Consider the following 6,491-nt stretch of genomic DNA (forward strand, 5'->3'; position numbering starts at 1 on the left):
TCTGCCTTCCTTGGGCAAACTCCTCCAGTGTGTTGTTCATTAGGACTGCAGCTTGAACTGGACCAGAAAATAATTGGTATTATTGGTCTTAGTCCAGGCCTGGCAGAATGGCCCCACAGCCAACAGCAGAGCCTGGCAGTGTGGCTCAGCTCCCTGCCCCTCTTTATGTGGGAGGGGAGACTGCACCTCTCAGAGAGGGTTTCTCCTCAGATAGGAACTGCATCACTGCTGGCTTCCCAAAGCCAGGCCTAGGTGCCTGAATACTGCAGTGGTTCTGAAGCACAAACTGCAGCAGGCCAGCTTGGGGAAGCACCAGTCCCACACCTCCCATCTGCTGTAACTCCTCATGAGCCCCCATTCGACTGCTGCTGGGGGTCCTGGTACTGCCCTGCAGCCCTTGGCAGTCCCGAGCGTGTCACAGGCTGACATGGTGGGCCCAGCACTGCAGCGGCACTCAGCCTCCTCACTGAGCCACCCTCGGTGCCTTCCTTCAGCGGTGCAGCTCATAATTCAGCTCCTGTTCACTCAGGGCCAGCAGAGCACAAGGGGCTCTGTGTGCAGAGGGAGCAGCGGGAGCTCGCCTTCAGGAACAGACACCTCACTGCTTCCACCACCAAATGGAACCAAATGGATGCATGAAATCAAGGGGACCGCTGCCTTTTTAACTGCTTTTAACTTACATATTTTACTTACATCACACTTTTGATATTTTATCCTAATCCCAAACTCCTCTCCCTCTAGCTTGTTGCTTTGCTAGCACAGATGTACCTCTGTGAAAAATCTTCCCACAGCTTGTACGTAAACACCATGGTGGTGTAGCCACAGCAATACCACGACTTAACATTGGAATCTGAAGAACTCGTTTGAGGAAGATTTGTTTATGGGATTATAACACCCAGTAATGTCCTATCTCAGCCTTTCAGGAAAAAAAAAAAAAAAAAAGCATAGAAGTGTAAATTATTTCAGTATTTTACTTTCTGAGACTCTCAACCTCCAGGTGAAGGTCAGGGCATGCTGATGGTCATGTACAAGCCATGGAGAACAGCTGATTGTCTGAATGGCAGGCAGCAGGGCTGGAGCTAGGAGCAGAATAACAGTTTGATGAGGGCTGGAGGCACACAGCTGTCCCACACTGACCCCTCAGGTCTATGCTGATGGAAACCCTGTGTCCCTGCACAGGGGACAGTGCTCTGTGTGTGTGAGATGGGGGTTGCACAGCTGGTGGGCGTCTGCCCCTCCCTCAGGACAGCTGAACCACTTTGAACCACCACCTGGCAGTTTCTCATACCATAACTATAAGACACTGTATTTTTGCACAATATAAAAACACTACAGAAGGGATCTGCATTCTTTGCTACTCATATTAATTACGCTTTCTGTCAAAATGAGCCTTTAATATAGGACACATATCAGACACCAAAGAGCTCTTCTTGTAGAGAAACAGCTCCTTTGTAAGCTGCTGGAGCTGTTAGTGAACCTTATGTCTAGGCAGTCAGCAGACCTACAGTTCCATTTCCCTCTAGGTGCTACGTTTACAGTAATCATTTAGTCCTCAAACGTGTTAAACTGCATGCAGCTCGTACACTGTCAGAATCTTGTCTGTCCTAGGAGAGATGTCTGCAACCCTTCTGTCAAAGCAGAGTCAGTGGGGTTGAGCTTCTCAGGACTTGTGCCCTGAGTGGACCACAGCAGAGTGGTCCTCACTTAAATTCTTGACAAAGATGGGGATTGCAGAGAGCAGAATAAATGTACAGATGTTCCCCAGGGAACTAGCACGAATAAGGAGGGAGTTGAGGACTGGAAGAAGAATTTGTTTGTTAGAGTAGTTGTGAATTAACTGATGGAAAGAAAGCTATTTGGCTGTCTGAATTGTTAATGAGTAGCAAAGCATTTTCTGGAATGGAAAAGCTGACTTTTTTCAGGTCCTGCCCTGGTAAACAGTTACGAGAACGTGAAATGCCATCTCCATTCAGACAGCAAGGCTTCTTCAATAAAGGGAATGCTCTTGTTTTTTCTACACCATTCATTTTGTACACAGCCATAGGCGTGCCCTTCCAATTCTGGTAAATGGAAACTCAAATCAGCAGTGGTCCCAAAATTAAAAGAACTTTGAAATGCAGCTACAGCAGCTGCATATATCAGTTGCATAAAGCTAGCCCAAGGATATGGCAACAGATAAACCCTGGCATGAAAATGGTTGCATATGCTGAATTACCAACCATATTTCACTTGCATCCCAACCTCACTATCGCGATGGCACTGGAAATGGTCAAACCCAGCACTGTCCCACATGGAGATGACATTGTGTTCTGAGCAGAACAATTCACGTTCCTGTGAATAAAGAGTCTTTTTGAGACTTTCCTTGGTTTATATTTTTTTATAGTGCGTGCTCACCTAACTGTGCTTTTCTGTGTCAAAATGGTTTCTGGTACGGTTTCAGTACTTCTGTCCTTGTAGCTTTGCTGTAATTATAGCACCTCTCATTTGATTAAAAAGCTACACCTCATGAACAAGTTCACAGCTTCCCATCATCAATATATTTAATGCTGTTTTAAAAGGTGAAGTATTTCCTTATTTTTTTATTGTCTGTCCTTGTTTTTTCCTACTGGCTCAGTGAGTTTCTTCTTCTCTCCCTGGGGAACTTCTTTCTGATAAGCAGTTTCTCTCTGTGCCCATTCTCAGGATGATCTTGCCTCCTAAAATCACATTTTAGGAAAAACAGCTCCCTGTTGTTTCTGAGCTGACCCAGGCCAACACATTTACACCATATCTACTCACTGACATTGTAGGAGCCTATCTGTGACATCTCTTCGTGCTTTCTCCTTTTGGTCTGGGGAGCTCTGCAGCCTGCATTCCTCAGCTGAAGGCTGGGTCATAACCCTGCCCACAGAAGAGCCTGTGTCCCATGGGCAACCCCAGTGACCCAAACCAGTGCCAAGGAACCTTTCCATCCCCTTCAGCATCCCCACGCCCTCCACTTTTGGCTGGGTCACTGGGACTTGCAGGTATTCTGACAATTGATATGATGTGAGTGGTCATGTCTGGGGAGAATGCGGCCTCCTGACTAGCTTAAGCCATCAACTAATTAGACAACTCACTAATCATTGCCTCAGGGACATCATCTGGCAGTTTTCTATTGTCAGGCAAAACACAGTGGGATGCCTATCATCTTCATAAAAACAAGGATACTTTGCTCACATACATGGTAACTTTTAACAAAGTTTTTCCTGTTAAGATCCCATTGGTGGCCACGTCTAATGACCCCACCAGCATCACCATCATCTGTTACTTATACATTTACTTCATAGAAGTGTTATTTCTTATTGCTTTTTTTTTTTTTTTTTTTTTTTTTCCACTTCACACATCCAGACAGAGTCCTAAAGTGCCATTTTCTTCATCTATAACACAACCCCCCCGCCCCAGTGTGCTTACCTGCTATCTGCTGTATGCAAGAGCCTGCTCTGGGCTGGAGAGCTGTGTCCCTGTGACCCACATGCGTGCACTGAACACTTTCACAAAACCTCTCTTCCAGACAGCTCTTAGGGCAGGAGCTCCTCAGACACTTTCTCCTTTTCATGTTGAGATACCATAGAATCACCAAGGTTGGAAAAGATTTCCAACATTTGCCATTAGTTTGACCAGTAAGACCTGACATAGAGCAAACTTTTGTTTTAGATTTACTTCTGATGAACAAAATTGAAATGCAGGAATGAGCATTAATGAAGAATTCAAATATAAATGTCTTGGCATGTTTTTAATCCTTTAACTACACTTTGCATCTCAAATACTTTCAATAGGAAGCAAAATCCAGTTGTTATACAGAAGCAGTTTTGATAGATGTACACCAGAGAGAAGATCCAGCTCTGCTTGCAGAGGGACAAAGCAGGCAGCTCACAGAGGTGTGGTGCAGCTTGCCCAAATTCTTCAGGGTTTTATTAAAAATCACATCTAACCTTCTGTCTGTTAAAGAAAAGGGTAAGTACCATAAAGCCTTCCTCAGCCCTTCCCCCCAAAAATGCAGAAGGCAGGAAATAACATTTATACCCATGAGACTGTAAAATATCTCTGGTGCCAGCTGTCTGGCTTTCTGCAAACACCAACATTACACTGGCAGAGACCTTTGCGGTCAGCTACTGCAGTCAGCAAGCAGTGCAGTGTGGGGATTCCTTCCATGCAGCACCCTGGAACTGCATGCTGAGCTGGGTGGTCAGGCTGCAAGAGGGAACGAAGCTCCTTACCCTACTCAGTCACTTTGCTTTGGTCAGTGCTTTGTAGAATGTTAAACTTATTTTTATTAAAGACACTCAGTTCTTCGCTTCTGAAGCTCAGTTACATCTGACCACCTTTATACCAAATGCATCCAATAAAGAAAAAAACCCTCTGTAATTCAGCTGAGCAATTGGCAAGGTAGGATTAATTCCTTAGAGCTCCATACACGGACTGGGTTTCTTCTTGTTTTCTTCTTTTTGAAGTTTAGAAAGCGAAAAGGATTTTCAGAGGTATGAAATATTGCAGATTGTTACCGCAGCTCTAATGTTAGAAATAAAAATACAGCCACCACCACCGTGGCCATATCCTAACTCACTTTTATACATTCTAACCATTCTGTTCATAAACAAAGCTGGGTATTGCTTCATTTCGCAGTCTAAGTTCATTTAAATATGGTTGCACAAAACCTAGCGAAGTTCTGTATTGTTAGCTTCTGGCATTGCTCACATCACAAATTAAACGATTTGGTACATTAAATTTAGCTTGGGACTTGAAAACAGGGTGTAATGCATAATTTGAAGTAATTTGTGGCAGATTGTTAAGAGAAAGGAGAGGTAAGAACATTCAGCACAGAGGCTTTGAGGCCTGGAGCTGGCAGCACCCTCAGACTCAGCTCCCTGCAAATACAGGCAGGGAATGACACTGCTGACAGCTGTACACTGGCAAAAATCACACTGCTTGCAGTCACTGTGCATCTTCTGGAAGATATCCAGCCTTGATTGAATGGTGGAGATGTTGTAGTAAACATTCTTACCATTTGAGAAGAAGCCTTTGGTACGCATTACCTATTTTCAGCTTTAACCACTTGGTTATGATAACATGAAATCAAAAGCGCCGGAGTTATTTGCTAGGTAAACAATGTTTATGAGCTTCTTTATAGCCCATCACTGTCAGGCAGGCTTCTACATCCTGACTCATCTCTGCACCTCTTTCAATTTTCCACCCACCACCACTTCTGGAGGCACTCCAACAACTGTCTGAATTCAGCCACCACTTAGCAGTTGCAAGGTTGAAACACCTGGAAATCGCAGGCAGAAGGCCCCAGTAATTCATGAATGCTCTAGAAAACGATTGCTGCAGTTACTCCACTTAAAACAAAGATAACTGCTACTCTTTAGTTAGCACTTGGAAAGTGCATGTATTTCTAAGCCCAATGCTTTGCTATAACATCAAATTTACTGCCCACTCACCTTCTCAAAGCAGTTACCAAGAGTGCAACTTTTTCCCCACTATCACATAATGGCCAGGGTTGGAAGGGACCTCAAGGATCATGAATCTCCCCTGCCCCCCTACAACTCGATGCTACATTCAAGGACACCAACCTCCGCATTTACTACTACACCAGGCTGCCCAGTGCCCCATACAACCGGCCTTGAACACCGCCAGGGACGGGGCATCCACAACCTCTCTGGGCAGCCTGTTCCAGCACCTCACCACTCACATAGTAAAGAGCTTATCCAAAACCAGGAAATAGTATACACATTAAAAATGTCTGCACAATTATTTTAAGCAGGTTACAGCAATAGCTCGTTGTGGAAATAGATATTCTACATAGGGTGAAGGAGGCCTTAAGCAGGTCATGGAAAAAAGAGTGCCATAACTGCTCAGGTAGAAGCTCCAGATCAGTTTCTCACTCTTTCATAACTCTGTGTTCACCTGAACCATTCCCACCACTGTTCTGTTTCCATTCTTCAGGAGGAATAAAAGCATTGCAATACTTACTACCTCACACAGCCATAAGTCAGAATACATCAAAGTGTCTTAGGTGCAGAAATGCCCCAGTAACAGAAAAACAAACATGCCGAGTCCAGATAATAGAAATATCAACTCAAGTTTTTACTATACAACAGTTTATTACTAACAAAGACAGTAATTACCAAAGCACTGAACACATGTAGGAAGTTACCCATTTACAAACAGAACGGAAAGAAGAGTACTTGGTGTGCATTTCCACAGACTGTTCAGGCTCTTCCCACTGTCCTCAGCAGTGAGAATATTAGATATTGTTAGCAAGGAAATTACAAAAGAAATAGCGCATCTTGTTTTAGGCAATAAATTACAAATGCTAAAATGCACACGACAGATAAAAGTAAATACATTCTATTTGTAATGCATCGTCAATAAAACAAGTAACTTTGGTTTATCATTCAGTGTTTGTATGACTTTTGTGCCATGCTATTTTGCTCCACGGTCCAAAGCATCACCTCGAGCGCTGCACAAAC

The sequence above is a fragment of the Tetrao urogallus genome (genome assembly GCF_951394365.1).
Source record: "Tetrao urogallus genome assembly, chromosome: 3".
Classification (NCBI taxonomy): domain Eukaryota; kingdom Metazoa; phylum Chordata; class Aves; order Galliformes; family Phasianidae; genus Tetrao; species Tetrao urogallus.